Source organism: Triturus cristatus, chromosome 7 (assembly GCF_964204655.1).
Source record: "Triturus cristatus chromosome 7, aTriCri1.1, whole genome shotgun sequence".
In the NCBI taxonomy this organism is placed as follows: domain Eukaryota; kingdom Metazoa; phylum Chordata; class Amphibia; order Caudata; family Salamandridae; genus Triturus; species Triturus cristatus.
The window spans coordinates 572477645-572496352 of NC_140590.1; the positions used below are offsets into that span (position 1 = coordinate 572477645).

General features: G+C 44.1%; 1 protein-coding gene across 7 annotated transcripts in view; it reads left to right on the forward strand.

Annotated features, from left to right (window-relative positions):
- Positions 1–301: 301 nt before the first annotated feature.
- The window catches only part of EPN3 (epsin 3), a 380680-nt gene continuing 362273 nt past the window's right edge, over positions 302–18708 (forward strand). For 3 of the 7 annotated variants that reach the window (XM_085617115.1, XM_085617117.1, XM_085617121.1), the window contains exon 1: positions 405–539. The gene's annotated coding sequence lies outside the window, so the exon portion shown is untranslated. Of the gene's footprint in view, positions 562–18708 lie in introns of all 7 variants that reach the window. The other 4 variants (XM_085617116.1, XM_085617120.1, XM_085617118.1 and 1 more) reach the window with 2 other exon arrangements.

Consider the following 18708-nt stretch of genomic DNA (forward strand, 5'->3'; position numbering starts at 1 on the left):
ATATATACGTATATATATATATACACACACACACATATATATATATATACACACATATATATATTATTTTTATCAAAGTCAACGAAAGTCGCTGAATTATATTGCAGGATTTAAGCTAAGCATGGTTTAAGCTGTTTGTTATGGGTGGTTAATTTCCTTAGAATAGAAGCTGAAGGTGCTGGCTTACTTCGCCACCATCACATGCGTTGAGTCAGTAGTCTCTGTTCTCTCACTGCCGTCTCGCTTCTACTTCCGGGTTAGGTGAGACTAATGATAGGACTGTTTATTACGCACGTCCCTCCTTTTCTTCCACGGGCAATCAAGGACAGAAACGCTCGGAATATGCGTGGTGCCTGGAATGGGTGGTTACCTGGAGGAGGATACTATGAGTGATACCGCCCACTGTGGGCGGTTCCTGTACGCCTCAGACTCTGGCCTTGAGTCAGAGCAAACCGGCTGGACCGGGAGAGCAGCCGCAGCTGGGAGTAGAAGTCGAGAGGCAGGGCAGAGGCGCCCACCCGCACAGATCGGAGGAGGAGGTGAGGCTAGAGGGAAAATGAGGCAAGTGCCCCCAGGAGCGTGCAATGAGGCAGGAAGAGAGAGATACGGAGCATTTTACATAGGTTAGGTGAGCCGGAGGAGGGGCGATAGGACAAGAAGAGGAGAGGCAGGTGAGGGAGGCTTGGGCAAGGTGGAGCCCACGACGAGCAGCGGCGGAGGGGCGGTTAGGTGAGACCGGTGAAGTGTAGCCTTCACCAGAAGACGCCACGTATGGTGGCAATTCTTATCCTTTAAGTCATAGGTACTCTGAATAAATAGTAGTCCAATTTGAACGTCCCATTGGAGTGAACTTACAGGTAGTGAATCTTTAATACGACCGTGAAATGAAATACAAAGATAGAATAGTGCATTACCGTTCGAGAGAGCATATAACCTATCGCGACTGCATTGCACTATATGTAGTGGAGGGTCCGAGTACCTTGCTGGCGCTTTTTAACCATCACTGTAGGTAAAATTAATATTACGTGAGACCTGTAGTGGTGGGTAATGGCGCGACTATAAGGAAACCATGAGAACACATGCAGGGGTAGGTTGGGCAACCTAGTATTGTGTTTGCCGCCATCATACCTCTTTAATTATGTCTACTCACCTTTTTCTTTATCCCGCCTTCCACTGAATAAAGGGGCTTGCTGCCCCCTCCCGGTGTTGAAGGGATCCTCTCACCTCACTTGATAAGATGTGTTTACCAACAAGCACACCGATCACATCCCATTTCTGTATTTCACTTTACGTGAGGATCGCACTGTTGCTCAAAGGTACATCGCCATGAGAAGATCTGTGGCTAGCTTGTAAATGACACAAGATCACAGGAAGCCTGTGGGGCATCTGTGATTGAAATATAGTTATCCTTGTGTTCTGCATTAGTTATCCCTGTGTTCTGCATTAGTTGGAGCTTTGGTGCAAGGTGCCTGGCGTATAGGTTGGCTTGGTATGTGTTAGGCACGTATTCATGAGGATAGGGCAGGCTCAAGCATGGGTGTAGTCTTCTAAGTGTCCTTCAACACTCAGAACAAATCTCTGACTGGGCACACGTGTCCAGACTAAGGCCATGTTCAAAGGTTCCTCTTTTCACAGGCAGTAGAAGCATGCGTTTAATTACTGGTAGCTGCCACCTTGACTCAATCTCCAACAGCTCTCGTATCAACAGTTTTTAAGTCAGCCTTTTATGTGTGGAGCCTCAATTTTTTTTAAGCCAGACATTAATTTATTTAAGGAGTTATAATTGTATAGTATTGGCATGTCGCCTGACAGCTACTACAGTTTGCTAAGTGGTGATAAGTACAACCTTAAATTCAATAATGTCCAAAGACTCCTGATGCTTGAGTTGGTTCGGGAGACTGCCAGATGTATTGTGGGGCTTTGAGGGCTGGCTTGGAATGGTACACTTTTATATGTGGATGTCGCCAATGTGAGCACATAATGGGCAAAAGCCACAGGCACGGCAAGAAGACCAATGGCTATTAATTGGAGCTTACATGTTAAAAGAACATGATCCATTTCAAAATAACTACTGGATCACCTTGACACGAAAAGATCGTATAGGTCAGCACTTCATATTTTGTAGTATTGAAGACCGCAGAGGAGGCAATATGATCAAGTGTAGTCAGATCCGGGGCTGGAAGTAAATCCTAAATCAACCAGACCATAGCAATCGTTTTTATGAACAGCTGTGTGGAGTCCAAGTGTGTGAGAAGCTGGCCTGGTATATGATGTCCACTAATGTAAGTGGGCACCTTGCACCAGTCCAGACAGCCCTTATGGTGATTTAAGAGATCTTAGACAACCTTAGAAAGCACTCCAAGTGGCAGCTATGGAGAGCACCCTTCAGGCTTAGTCCAGAAGGAGTGTAAAGCAGCTTGTTTTACCAGAATAAGATCTTATAGTATAGATTAAGTGAAAAAGAAATGCACAAGGTATTTATAAAAATATGTATGTATTATATAATACTCTCTAACACGTTTAGATATTTCCTACCCGTAGATAATCACAGTGCACACAATACTTTGCAAAGAAACACAGTAAATAGCACAGAAAACACAGTGGGCCGTGGGGGGACCAAACCATATACTAAGAAAGTGGTATAAGAACCACGACTCAGGTCAAACAGTGTCCAGAGGACATAGAAGTGCTGGGGACTTAAGGAACCACCCAAGGTGGATAGAAGGGGACTTCCACCACAGAAACAAATGGGTCCCTATGTTTACTAGTACAGCCTTTTGTGGGGCCTTTACACACTTTATGATATAGGTGTTCCTGCACCGAGGAAAAACTCTAGCTTCTCTGTTGATCCAATATTTATAGACCCACACAACTGTGTGAGAAAATTTACAGGATGGCCTCACACACCATCCAGGTGTCAGGCTTCATCATCGGCCATCCCACGTTCTCCAAAGGATCCTCTAATGGCAAACAACCCCAAATTAGGGCTGTAGTTCAAGCATTAACAGGAAACTGAGAAGAAAAGGGAAAGGGGCCCAATACTAAATATCCCTACTGCCTACCGTTTACATTTTAGAACCTTTATTCCTTGGTGGAGGAGGGATGGTTAAAAAGCAGATGGACAATAGTAGCCCTGTTATGGTGCTAATTGTATGATTATAAACAATCGGTCTGTTTAGTCCATCGGGTCGACTTGTTTCAGCCCCCAAAATGGCCCCTACAGGGGTCCCGGGCTTTCTTCAGGACCAAATTGAACCCTATATGTCCCTACAGTGCTTCCCTATTACATGCGTGCTAATTTACATGCATACAATACCCGGTTGGCCCTTAGTCCACTCCGGGTCCTTCTGTGCCAAGAGGAAACTATCTAGAAAACATAAGGATGGGTGGTTAAGTGAGTACATTACACACATATACACCCACACACCATTGAAAAAGAAAACCTATTTTGTAGAGTAGCCAAAGTGCGTTTGTTTCAAAAGGTTTTGAGCGGACTGCTTACATGCCCAAATGCATTCACCCTTGTGCGAGTATCGTGAGTAATACACACGTTCACATACCCGTGCTCATGCACACTTAATTCTAAAACATACGATGTCTGTGCGGTGTCTTAATCAAGCTCTGTAATTTGCACATCATTATAATTTTATCTTTATGTCCTTTTGCGAAATCTTTGTACACAACATATATATAAACACCCACTCACACCGTGATCTTACCATGTATAGCTAAATCATGTGCCTCATGGAGGGGTGAGGCAGGGAGTCCTGTAGTCGCACCCTAAAAAGGTTACACCAGTTAGATGGATCAAAATTCATATGGAGAAACTAGAGCGCCACGCGATTATGCACAATTCGAGAGGAGCGCTTGTTACATATACGGCTTACTTTGTCAAGGATCTCCCTCGCCGGATCATCTACAGTGTATCCCTATCCTCCTCCCGATGCTTCAGTCCCTTTGATTAAATCACCGATCGGCGACAGACTGTGGATCTTGGGAAATGTATTCCTAAGCTACTGGAATCATCACTGAGTGTGTGATCTTTCCTGAAGTGTATGCCAAAAAACCACATTCGCCACAGATAATGTGCGTGACAGGGTCTTGTAAAAGTATTCTAGGCTCGTGAGCCAGCATAAATCAATATGTGCTATTAAAGAGCTGGACTATGTTGCTGGAATTTTCACAAAGGCGGTGCTAGGTATTTTGGGAGAGGTAGGCCCAAGATATATGGTTCACATAGAGGAAGGATCTGCCTTTGTCCTTCTGAGCTACGTTCTGTGTCTATCTTTTCTTCTCTCAAGATAGATGGGGGGGGGGGGTATTTTTATAGCAAGAAGTACGGAAGTAGTGTTTATACCAAATTAAATAGCGCCCTACTCGAATTTTTGTTTTCACGGAATAGGTGTTGTCTGTTATGATTTTATATTAGGATAAAATGAGTGAACCTAACTACACATGCAGCCACGGTATCTCTTCATTCAGACCATTGAAATGAGTCTTTAATCGGCAAACCCATCTGTTCTCTTCCAAAAAGTATTGTACTCATGCCACTTCCTGGTCTGTGTCTAAGGGCTTCTAATATGACCCACTGTAGGTCTGCGTCTGTGTGGAGTAGAGTTGGGTAATGTTTTGTTAGGTATGTTGATTTTTTTTTTTTTTTGCCTCTTATAGTGCTGCGATATTCATTGATTCTTAACCGAATCTTACATGTTGTCATACCAATAAACATTTTTGCGCACGGGCAGGTGATCATGTAAATGGAGAGTAGACCGGGACCCCACGGAGTGCGTGTGCAGTCTGGGAACACGACTGCGTGCTCCGTACAAATCTTCGGGTAAGTCGCGGTTGGTTTTTTAAAGATTAAGGCCCCTTCCCTGTGGACCCTGAAGAAACCCCGGGGGAACACAGAAGGTTGGAGAGCCACCCCACCCATGGATACTCTAGTACCCACGTTACCTGCACCAGGGTATCCGGGTGCATAGGTGTGAAGTGGCGTTGGAAACCGCAGTCAAACCCAATGGAGGACTTCAGGAGAGTGCCGCTACTTAAGAAGGAGAGAGCGTCCGGTGGATTCGAGGTGAGAGGTACCTGCAAGCAGAGGGGACAGAGTCTGCATCACTCAGGAGTGATCAGGAGACTTGGAAGACAAATGCCCTCCGATGTCGGGTGTTGCAGGATGGATGACGATGACCTGGACTCTGCAGCTAGTGAGGACCAGGCGACACTGAGGAAGACCAGGAGCCATGCACGAGCTGTCCCACGTCTGATGTTGAGTGCTCGGTATCCGGCAGGAGCACCAACAAATCTTGGCAAAGGCAACCAACGCAGAAATTGAAGGTCCAGCAAGGTCCAGGAGACTCGCCATAAGCAGGGGAGTCGGGGCGGGCCCAGAACAATCGGGAGAGCACAAAAGCAACAAAGGTGACCCTCAAATGGACACAGATACACTGGGGTCGCAAGAGGACCTTAAGCAGCTGACCAAAAGATGCAGGCCACGAAACAGTGTGGCTGAAGATTCTGGTCCCTGGAGGCACACGTCTCCCTCCGGATCAGTGGCCCTTCTCTGATTACCACCTTCTTTGGTGCAGACACACTCGGTTCTTACTTTACTATGACAGGGGGTAAAGTGCTGAAAGGCTTTGAAACCTCTGGGAGATATGAAGCCGTTTGCATAGCCAGCTGTTATTTTAAATCACAAGGGATAATTGTACATTGAGGTTTTCGATTATAACTTGCACCACAGATACTCATGAATCATAGCGTTTATTTCATATGATTCAATAGGTATTTTTAAGAGCTCTTAATCATCTGCTGACGATATAGAGTTTTTGTCTACCAAACGTACTCCGAATTCAAAGTACTGACGTGCAAGCTGCTGTGCCTGTACTCCAGATGGATAAGGTGTACACCTGTTTCTCGATTTCTAGCCATGTTACAAATGTAGAAAGAACCACCATCAAAAACAATACATCTTGGCATGGGAATGCTGTGCCTCAGAAACGAGGTTACACGAGGTCTCATGTCCTTCTTGGCGGCTCATGTGGTGTAACTAGATATCAAGGTAATTTGTTTTTGCGTTCAGAACACCCATTTCCTAATGTATGGTTGACTCATATTTATTGAATCGCATTTCACATTTACTTAAATATTTGAGGCTGTACTGGCAGGGTGGAACACTTCTTTGAATCCTGAATGTTGTCAAAACTTTTATACTGCGCTCTTTCACCTTAAATGGCTTTCTTCACACCATGCATAAGTACTTTTCCAGGGTAGAGAGGATGAGCAGATATTCTCTTCCCACTTGACACCTGCTCTCTTCTCTGAGATCAGATGCATTTACACTGCCCATTAATGCATAGATACAGCAAAGGTGAGTTTATCGGACTTGGTGGATGTTCCTACTTTAAGAATGTGACACGTAGAAGGGACTTTAGAAACCTTTTACCCTCCCTCCCACCCCCTTTCCCCGCCCACAGCCATTTTCATATTCATTAATTTACTTAAACGGTTTGCTTCTCTTGTGGCCGATCACAAGGCCTCTCTTCATAGCCCTGGGAACCGAGTTTATATATAGCCCAGTTCTATTCAGTTGTATAGTACATACATTCATTTTTCATACATAGGTGAATACAGTCATCTACCAGTCTAAAAATAGAAATGTGAATCTAATAAGCTGCACATAGATTGGAAATAAGATATATACGTAACTGAATGGTGTCGGCTAGAAATTATATTATTCTTTACAATTCAGATAAGTAGCAAAAACTAACAAATGTTTTAAGTTGTGAATGGCAACAAGAACATCTCACTAAATGATAAGAATACTGCTAACCCTTTCTTTTTTCACTTGCTGTTTGTGATTACGCGCCCAACAATAAAAAAATTCTCAAAATGCAGTATATCTGTAGGAATGTTCACAGATATTGGTTTTCTCAGTAGTTAAATTACCCGTTATCAGGATTTTGTGAGTTATTGAATTTCTTCATTCAAAAGGGTTCGATGAAGACTGAAGGATTGCCTTAGGCTGAGAAGGCAAGCACTTTCTAGCTAGTCAGGAAAGAATTGCCATAGTCTGGTTTTAAGGTAATCTTAGTCTAAACTAATGAACATCAGTCTGAGGTGGAAATAAAGGGGTTGCTGATATGTAGCTTGAAATGCATTATTTGTGTATAGTGTCAATGTGTGCTTTGAGTTTGAATAAGGAGTCCAGAAATATACTTAGAGGCTTGACTGAAGGTGGTAGCTGAAATTGAGTTCCTATGCTTCATAGAAGGGAGAGCTTGTCAAGGACAGAGGCAAGTGGGCAGTGAGGAACAAAGAGTTATAATTCAATTTTAAAGGTTCATGAAAGCTTTCACACAGTGATTTACTAACTTGAGAAAGAATCTGGTTTCATCAGCATGGTGGTAAATGAATACTCCTGTTGATAAGTAGAAAGGTACCCCCTATATAATGTAAGATCCTAGAGAAGGGGGAAACAACAAAAATTATACTGCAAAAACCTCTAGACTGACCTATATCACTTTAATACCTGGCCACTTGGGCTCATGAATAGAAAATGTCCCCACAATATTCACTCAACTGGAATGTTTTTGTAAAACTATTATTTATAAAAAGGGTTTTGGGGTTTTTCTTTTTCAAGGAGTTCATTATTGTAAATTAACACAAAACATAAAGACAAACATGCAAAATAATTCAATTATATTAATCTTTCAGTACATTTACATCTCATGTATTTAGTTTCATGGATGACTTGGTGTCTCAATAGTTCTACCATAAATTGGACAGACAAAACAATTTCAATATAGAAAAACAATACACTTTAGAGAAAAACAATTATAACACAAATCTGAAAGTAACCCCCCACTCAATCATCAAACATGCATTCATACCCATCACATGCCTCATCCATACTATCATACATCCTAGACCAACAGATAATACAATATGCTGTTCAGAAACATATGAGGGATCCAGTAAGCTAATAAGAGATCATTAGCTTTGTGATTTAAGTATGCTGATACATCTCAATGATTTCTTCTTTTGTTGTATGTCTCAAACTGGATTCCCATCTTTGAAAAGTAGGTCAACGCACGTTTCGGTGGGTCATAGATTAAACCACCATCATCAGGACCAATTATAATTAATTAACTTTTCTGAGAAAAGTGTTGAGTGGGGTTAATCTGGGTCAGTTTATTTATCTCCCAAGTGTTGATCACACAAAATGTCAGCCTGCAAGGGTGACTCTGTTATTTATGTCGACTATGAAAATGCACAAACAATGCTATCCTGAGGAATAGGAAATTAGTCTATTCTTTCTCTTTCGTGTGCTGAGGCAGCTATCACAAAACATCAAAAGTTGGACACCGTGAGTCCTTAGTCATCCTGAGCGTGTAGCTTAGTGTTTCTGCTATCGGCACGTCTACGCCATCTCCCTTCGGCATGTCGGCGTTTCCCCAAAGGTTAAAACTGACCCAGATTAACCCCACTCAACACTTTTCTCAGAAAAGTTAATTAATTCTAATTGGTCCTGATGAAGGTGGTTTAATCTATGTGCCACAAAAATGTGCGTTGACCTACTTTTCAAAGATGGGAATCCAGTTTGAGACATAAAACAAAAGAAGAAATCATTGAGATGTATCAGCATACTAAAATCACAAAGCTAATGATCTCTTATTAGCTTACTAGATCCCTCATATGTTTCTGAACAGCATTTTGTATTATCGGTTGGTCTAGGATGTATGATAGTTTGGACGAGGCATGTGATGGGTATGAATGCATGTTTGATGATTGAGTGTGGGGTTACTTTCAGATTTGTTATTTTTTTTCTCTAAAGTGTATTGTTTATTTGTCTAAATAGAAATTGTTTTGTCTGTCCAATTTATTTATTATAGAACTATTGAGACACCAAGTCATCCATGAAACTAAGTACATGAGATGTAAATGTACTGAAACATTAATATAATTGAAGTATTCTGCATGTTTGTCTTTGTTTTGTGTTAATTTACAATAATGAACTCCAAGAAAAAGACAAAAAAAAAAGTTTTATAAATAATAAATATTGTTTTACGAAAACATTCCGGTTGAGTGAATATTGTGGGCACGTTTTCTATGCATGAGCCTAAGTGGTCAGCTATTAAAGTGATATGGATCAGTCTAGAGGTTTTTGAAGTATAATTTTAGAATGGATACTCCTGTGACATTCCAGAGACCACCCTGTGGGTATGAAAAGTGATCCTGAAAAGATTAGGCTTGAGGCCCTGACCCTTAGAGTTTGCATACTTTGTGCTTCTGGAAACATTTAGGTGTTCAGAACGTCTGAAATTGGAGGAAACCCATAAGTTCATCTTTGTAGATGTCCTCTATACCACCTATCTGCAACATGGTATTTTCCTAGTACTGTTTAATCAGAACCCTTGACATTCCCTTACTTTGATAAATTCTGCTACCCCATATGTCCTCTAAAAGCAATCAAATCAGTTGATGGTATAGCCTGTTTAGTACACGTTTGTAAATTAACCGTCTCCCTTCTTGATATTCCTTGTCAGAGGCATGGCTTTCCCTAAAACTTCAAACACGTTTGAAAAGTGATACTTTTTGTGGGAGGCAGCAACAATCGAGCTTTGGGACACACTATCAGTGGTGGTACATTCATTTTGCTTTCTTCACTTTGGCTGCACTCCGGATGTCAGAAACAGAACAACTCTGCCCAGTGTGTGAAATTGATTTGTGCTACTTTGTCTCTTCATGCTGCTGTGTCCCTTGGTATCTTTCTAGGCCATAGCAGAAGAAGCTGTATTTCCAAATGCAGGACTCTCCCAGGCAGTCAAAGGGTCACATGGAATGAGTCTTTCCAAAGGACCTTTCAGAAAGCTTCAGGATGTTTGTCTTTAGGTTCTGAAGCATATGCACCTAGCTCTGGCTGAGGATATTTTTTATTTTTTTAACTTGCCTTGAGGTCACCAAGCGTGCGGCTCATCAGGCAAGTTAACCCCATCTGCTTTAGGGAGCATGTTTATACACTTTGTGCAAACAAACCCTCGGTGCTGTAGAAGGGTGTCTGTATTCATGCCCGGAGGGCAGTGGAAGGGTTAAAAGTACACAGGTCACTCTTTTAACTGTGTACTGTGAGGGGGACGTCCTGAAAATATGTGCATGTCTAGTTATCTTTCAAATAAAATAGAAATTGTTATTGATAAACTGCTACCAAGCTAGACATGCTGCTGGGGGTGTTGCCTTCACGACCGGAGTCAAAAAAGTTCCCAGCCGATAGGCATATTTTTATCTTCAGGAGACCAAATACCCGCTTACCTTGACTGTAGTGGACTTTGTCAAAACGCATTAGAATGCCGTTCCTGGTCTGAGGTTCTATCTTGTGCATATAGTATACCACTAGATATTCCTGTTTCTATGGCTTCGGGCAAGGCATGGAACTAGTCTGTGGAAAGGACTTCATTCTGAGGTGTTTGACAGAGCATGTAAATCTATAATCAGTCTTTCTTTCCAGCGATCTACAGCACACGTACCTTGTTAGTTCCTAGACATTGGGGCCTCACCGTAACAAGTCAGTTAGAAAAGTACTTTGTATTGGGTTGGCTGGACGCTTGTTCAATCGTACTGATTTGCTGGTGCGCCCTGCGCTGTCTTGGCAGTTGGGACTCCAGTCCTGCTCGTCTTCCTCTCATCTTTCATGAGAGTGGGAGGTGGGGCAAAACAAGTGGTACACGTGTGTGCCAGTGAAGATACAGCTCGGATAAATCACCTTCTGTATCATGGTGGTTCGATTGCTTCAGTCTGTTAGTTCCAAGGAGTTTGTAGAGGGGATGTAGTTACGTGTAAGTAGCTGGGCTTGGAACTGAGCTACATTCGAATGAATACCGTGTTGTTCCCTCGTTGGTGAAGCTATTCTCACAAAGTTCTTACTGTAACCTGTCGATTACAAGATCCTGAGTGGAAACTTATTTTTCCTTCCGGTGTTCCTGATTACTGCATATTTTGGGATGTTAAAATGCTAGCTTGATTTTTAAGAGCCTGGCAGGTTTGGGCTAGGTATGTGTGCATGTCTCAGTTGTTAAGTGCTGCGTATCTTCAGGGACAAGTAAAAGCAGTAGAATCTAAGCGATAGTTCTGCTGTCTGCCATTAACGACATGCATGGGATCGAGAACACGTGGAAGCATAGTAAAACACCTAGCGCGCTGCGTGTGTGCTGCATATTGCACAAGGACAAACACGACGTACCGGATGGCGGTGCACTTTCAGAGCTATTTGAGGAAAGGCGTTATGTCAAACCCCCCCCCCCCCCCCTTCAAAATTTCTAACGTAAATTTGTGTGACATTACCGTACGTCTCACTGCTAGCGTGTCTAGAAGTTTTACAGAGAAGACGGTCGAAATGCCACATTCTCCTGGTGTATTTGGAGAAACGGCGAGTCTGTAAGTAATTTCTGTGACTGAGATTTAGACCTAAATCGTTTTCAGAGTCGTGGCCAAACTGTACGTTTAACGGTATGTAGAGTGTGTTTCTACCTTACACTGGTTGTCAAAGAATTTGTGACTAGTAAGTTTTCTGGTAGATCGACCGAAGAACGCCCTCGACGTGTATCCTTCTGTGCGTACTTGATGCAGGCAGCCTTTATGGTTGTGTCCTGTGGCGCAGCATTGCAGCCGTGTTCATATGGCTGCTAGGCAAAGTCTTTACTCAGTAATATATTCTTTCCAGTTGACGGACACCGGAGAATTCCTGTGTACACCCACCTCTCGCCGCCATCCGCCCTCCCTCACTTGCCCCTGGCTGTGCGGCGCACCCGTCTCCAGTATCGGCTCACGGTGCCAGCCCATTGCAGAGCCGGTCTCTCTGCGCCCTTCTCCACCTGCAGGTTCCCTCCCAAGGTCACTGCAGTAATTCCATACCAGGCGGCGCCTTATCGAGCGGCTCCTGTGTCACTCTGCCTTTATCCTGGGAGATATTGGGTTCCGTGCAATTCGCTGCTTTAAGTGGCGCTGGCACTTGACACGCCCCCACGCCTAACCCTCTCTCCTACCTACTCACATGCTGCTTCTCCCCCATGGGGCCCTCTGTACCACCTATTCCTGCTCCAAATAACATCTTCCCCGGCTCTGAACCTTATCTTCACGTCTCCGGCTCCGCATTACTAGCCCCTCAGTACACCCAGTGTCCAGCTATGGGGCACCATGCCCCCTGGTTTCCATAGTAAATTGAGTGCTAATTGTGTGGATTGGTATACTCCTTCATTGTCCGCTTTGTCTGGGACTCCTTCTGTGCACTCGACTCCAACCTCTGTACTGGGGAGACAATACTTCCATACGACCTCTATCTATAGTGAGGTTTGCTGCGTGCAATTTAGGGGGGAGGCTGAGGCTGAGGCTGTGCGTCTGTGACCAAATGCATGCACTGAAGGGATCTGTGTATGACTCGTGGCTACGGGTTCGAATGTCAGTGAGTCCAATCAGCCATTCGGCCTTTAAAGGTTGATAAAACGAGTAGCATTGAGTAACAGTATACAGACCTATAGGTGATTGGAGCCAATATACCTCTTGAAGTGAAAATGTGCCTTTCCCTACATACTTGCCACTTATGCCCGCCACTTCAAAAGCTTCCTATATAGCTCGTTTCCCATAGAGTTTGCTTTCTATAATGCACTGCTCTATACGCCGCTCATTTTGGCGCTGTCCTTCTTCGCCCACTCTTTTGAATGCTTTGCACCTTAGTTATCGGGTGCTCTCCTCCGTGTAATGCCCTTTGAGTGCCCCATTCCCCTTAATTTAGATCTCTGTGGTTACTTGGAGCTTTTATGTAGAGTTCCATCAGTGGTCTCCTCTGTCTTGTTTGGTGTTACTTTTTCTGGGTTCTTTCAGTGACATCTCCATCCTTCAGTGCACTTGTTTGATTTTCCTTGTTTGCCTCCTCATCCTCCTCCAGTGGCCTCTGAGGCTGTTGTATGTTCTTGTAGGCAGGCAATGTAGGAGAGTAGGATCTTTTCACATGGGTCCCCTGACTTTTTGCTGGTGTTTCACTGTTTTTCGACCTTAGTCTGGCTGTGTCCCTGCTAATCAGGACCACAGCCTAGCTGCTTCCTCTCCTCTCTAAAATGGTTTCCATGTACATTAGGTACATATTTAATTGGATTCTGGAGTGCCTTATAAGCCCCTAGTATATGGTATACTATGTACCTAGGGCATAGGTACCTCAGAAGCCTACCAGGGGCTGCAGCATATATTATGCCACCCCTGGGAAGCACTCCAAAATGGCACCACAGGTCTGCTACTGCAGCCTGGGTAAGGGTGTGCTTGCACGCCTTACTGTGGTATAGGCTACCTATATCACTACCCTTTACAGATGCATATAAACCTATAAGCCACTGCTATGGCAGGCCTTGACAATCCTGAAGGCAGAGTGCTTGGTTTTATGTGAGGGGGTGCCCAAGCATGAGCTGAGCCCATCTGCAGCTTTCGGAAATATTTCCTTATGGCAGTTCTGTGATACAGCCATACCATATACTCTTAAGTACATTATAACCTCGCGGTAAATGCTAACTTTGGAATGGCTGCATCAAAACATGTCGTGTTTGGTGTCAAACGCTTTGGAATACCACCCCCATGCCAGTCCTTGCGGCAGGAGTAGCGTTTCTCCCTTCTAGAGGGAGAGACATGTTCACACTGGCTAAACCCGGTAGGACTTTCCTGAGCCCTGGCATCACAAAATGGATGCTTCTGCCACTGACACTGGTCTGGCCTACTGCTGCTGACCGAAACTCCGGCAGGGGAGGCCTGGACAATAGGTTTCCTGTCAAGGGGAGGTGTAACCACCTCACCAGACAAGCTGATGTGTATTGGGGCTGGGCGGGAGCACTCTCTGTTGCTTTGAAGTCCTGCACTGGGGGCACACTTGGTGTTCCTGTGCATACTCCAGTTCAAACCGGTTGCAGGGGCTACCTGCCCCTGCTCAGGTGTGAAACTGGACAAAGGAAATGGGTGTAATCACCCCTCTTTCCTGGCACACCAATAGGTGGGGCCTTAGTTAGTCCATCCCCTAAACTTAGTATAAGTATAGGAATCCAGTCCCTAGGACTTTAGATTACCCTGGACGAAACTCTGCAACGTTCATCCTGCACCTTCGACGATCTATCCTGACTAGAAGACTGAAGAGATCTCCCTTGGGGTCAAGGAGTGACTCCCCTGCTTGGCAGACACCAAAGAAGCAACTGACCGGTCTGCAATTCTGAAGCTCCCGCTGGACGCCGAAGTCTCTGCATCCCCAGAGGTGGATTTCCAGACTTGCCCGAGGCTACCCTGAGTCCACAGCAAAGCTGAGGCCCGTGGCTATCTTGGGTGACATGGAACTGTGACCCCTGGACACCATGAACTTTTTGCAGCAACACTATCTTCCTGTCCTGGTCCTCCTCAAAGTTGTGCTTTGGGCTCCGAGTAGCCCCAGCCCTGAACACCTCCTGCACCGACGATTGTTGGCCTCCACTCCACGAGTGACCCGTGGGCCAGCTTCAAGTGCGACCGCTCGAGACTCCTTCGCGATCACTAGCCCGTTGGCTAGCAGGTCCCCATGAAGGCGACTCCTTTTCTGGTTGGGCTTACCTGGTTGCTCCAGACGTGCCCCGACTTACCTTCACTGGGTGAGTCTCTCAGACCTTGCTGGTCTGCACCGCAGTCCTTTCTCTGAATTCCAGTGACTTGCCGTTGCCAAGGCTTGTTGGGTCCATTCTGATTGCCGACGCCGCAGCACTCAACAGACTTCGTGGGACAGCTCGAATCCGGCTCGTGGACTTTGTCGACGCCTCCTGGACCTCGTGGCTGAAGAGTCTAGACACCCATCAACTCACCTGAAGCACCCGACATCTGTGGGCATTGGTCCATCCTGCCCTAGGTCACTGGCAAGTGACCCAGACTCTGTCCCCTCTGCTTAAAGGTTCCTTACATCCTAGATCTAGGCTTGTATCTCTCCGGACACTTCTCCTCTTCACGGTAGCAGCAGTTCTTTGCAGGCTTCCATTGAAATCGACGACGCGACCCGACACCAAAAGACACCTATGCACCCGGCTTCCCTGGGTGAGGTAACTCGAATACTCCGGTGCTCTCGTGGGTGCTAGCACTCGAACTTCTTAAGTCCAAAAAGGTTTGGTCCTGACTCGATTAGAAGTGTCCCTAATCTTTAAAATTCCAACTGCGACATTGCCCCTAGAAGATAATAGGAACCCGCGGTTGTGTTTCCACACTGCATACAGCTCCCGTGGGTCCCCTGTGTCACTACCTTGGGTGGTTCCTTGGGGTCCCAGCGATTCTAGAGGCAATAGGCCTAGTGCCTATTCAAGTCGTGGTTCTTACACCACTTTTTTAGTATATGGTTTGGTACGCCCCTAGGGCCCAAACGTGTATTTGTGCTTTTACTGATGCTTGATCACTTGTAACTTTAGTACTTCGAACTCCAGTCTCAAAGAGACTAGAGGGGTGTCTGTTAACCTAAACACATATATTTTAAATATATACCTGGTGTGCTTGTCCTTTCATTTGATCATTCAAGAGATTATAGACTGGTAAAACAAGCTGCTTTACATTCCTTCAAGACTTAGCCTGAAGGCTGCTCTCCATAGCTACCACTAGGATAGCTTTCATATAAGGTTGTCTTTAACCATTCACCATAAGGGGTTGTTTGGACTGATAAAAGGTGCCCACTAGAGCCAGTGGACAGCATATATCAGGCCACCTTCTCACAGGCAACACATCCTGGTCCATGGCACTGCTTTAATTACTAGATAAATATCTCCGCACATCCTAGGAGTGACAGCTCCTGAACTTTGAAGGTAGATACAAATTCATGCCCCAAAATGCACTGATCAGTTAATTCCTTCAGAGACGTCCAGAGGAGGAAGTTCTGAATTTGGAATAATTTGAAGGTATTCGGACTGCAGTTTCCATGTACATTTTTCTAAAGACATATGTTTAGAAAGGGCGCATGCACATACAAAAATAAATTTTAGGTGGTGTGCCAATCTATCACTTCCTCTTGGGTGGATCATACTACCAATACGTGTTGAGAAACTGACTTTTACATATGCCAGGGCAAGCCATGAAACTTTTAGTTTAAGTAGCCGTTCTATCAGAAATGCAGTACATTGTATTCAGTACATGGCAACAAAACCTATGCCAAGGATGGTTGTATTAATGGCAAGTATGTCCCACAACATGCCAATAAATGCAGTTTTCTTGGGCATCGTTATGTAATGTATGGGCTTCATATTGCACATGGGACACACAGGTTGAACAGATGCCACATTGTGCCACGAGTGAGCATAACCACGCCACAGATGTCCACAATATTCCAAGCCTGACTACAACTATGCAGAGGTAGGCTTCACAAGACATTTTCCACAGTATGCCAAGTAGGGCCAGCCTTTAGAACAGGGGTGTGTACCATTATGCCAAATATCTCTCTATGGCGTATGAGTGGTACCAGATAGGGTGGCCAACAAGGATAGGCACTGCCTGTCTTCCATGCTTCAGGGAGAAGACACATGCCCATCACTCCACCCCTTTCCTCCCCCCACCCCCCATATCCCGGCCTCACCTGTTCCAACCCTGAAGCACCTATGAGAAATACCGAGCTGCCTCCTCCTATCTATCTGGTATGCCTTCTATTTGATTTATTCTGTGAGAGACTCTCTCCAGTCTTGCAACTCAACTAGCATCCGGTGTCAGAAATGCAATTTAGTTGGTTGGCTGATTAATTGTGCTGCTAAAGGTCATGCCATTGGTTGCCAGGTGTAGGGGCGCAAGTGTGTAGCCGTCTGATAGAGCTGAATGCCACAGATTCAGCCACAGCTTTTTCAACAAAGCCTTTTACCTCCTCTACCCTCAACAATCTGGGAGTACACAGGTATGAAGGGACACTCGGTTAGTTGCATAGGTCCAGTCTTTAGAGTGTTTTGGTGCTGCTTCATTCGTCTCGAATTGTGCGTTTCAGCCTTCAGGAGTTTGGGAGAGGCTGTAACACAAATCTAGACTATCGAGTACACTGTCAGGAAGATTGAAACGAGGAAAGTAAAAAACTGTAAGAATAAAATAATTTGAGACCAGGACATGTTGTTCTTTCATGGTCGAATCTCTTCAGCAGCCAGTTCATTAGATGATCTGTACAGCCCACAATAGAAGCCAGATATACGAAATCTGAACAACATGGTATTTAGTCTTGTCTGCTCAGCACCTCCCCAGCAAGTGACGGACATTTCCTTCACTCATATCAAGTTCAGCTCCCTAACATGTTGACCCATCTGACTGAGGTATGACATTCTTTGCTTTTGCCCTTCTATAAAAAATATTACGTTTGACCACAAGGTTGCGAAACATTTGATCTCTCCTACTCTTCAAAAAGAATTTCACAAACGTTTTAGGAAATTTGAGGATATTATTAAGTGTACTTCTTACTCATTTACTCATTTGTATAATATAGTATGTTTTACCAGTATGCATGCCTTGCCCCGAGTAATGCGATAAAATTGCTCATGTCAAATAAAGGTATATCGTTTACAAATAAAAAAAAAACATTTTCTCGTCGGACTTGGCTGCAATTCGCTGGCTGAGAATTTACACATGCCTCTGGCCTCTTGCGTGGATTCTTTGATTGCATTTACCAAAAAGCGGTCGTATTCTCCTTATTTTTTTAAAGTTCTTCTTTGTAAGTTAAGGAGAAAATGGGTATGTTGCTTTGCCAAATGGAAAGCCACAAAAAAGTAGATTTATCATTGCAGTTACACAGTGAACTTTTTGCATATGGCAAGATAACCCACTTCCCACCCTTATTAAAAGAGTACATTTTAAAAACTCACAATTGTTTCATCTGATGTGTTTGGATACAATTCCTGTTAAACCAGGTGTAACAGGAGTACAGTACTGTCAAGGGAAACCGGTAGAACTCGTGTGCTTCTGTTTTGTGAGTCACCAAACCAACTTTGTAATGATCTTGTTCATGAATGTAGGTCATCGGTTGTGTTGCTTGCCCCAGACTACTCTTAGGACTCTTCCTTGGGCAGGCACTATATTTCTTAATATACATGCAAGTGATTAATAGATGGAAATGTCACAGGTGGGTGTTTAGGTAAAAAATGTGCCTCGGAGACGACAAATTACATTTCGAAAAGCCAGTTCCTTCAAACAGGCTTTAGTCAGCAACAATTTAAAGAAAGCTAAACCAAAGACAACATGGTTGAATAAAAAAGAGGGGTTTGTAAAATGCGACAAATGTAAGGCTTGTACGCATGGCATAAACACTGAGCAATACAGACTAGGCCTATATAATAGAATGCGTAAGATCAAAGGGAAGTACACATGCAAGACTAGTTTCGCTGTCTACGTGCTGCAGTGCCCCTGTGGCCTGCGGTACGTGGGCAGCACAATTCTGGAAGCACATAAAAGAATGCTACAACACCTGAGGGCTATTAAGAACGGAGACAACCGCACACGGAGTCGTCTTTATTGGATTGATGTATATAAGTGTGTATGTGTACATGTATACGTGTACATGTATGTGTATATATGTATATATGTGTGTGTATATATGTATGTGTATATATGTATGCATGTGTATATATATATGTATGCATGTGTGTATGTGTATGTATATGTGTATTTATATGTGTGTACATGTATGTATGTGTGGATATATGTGTGTGGAGATATATA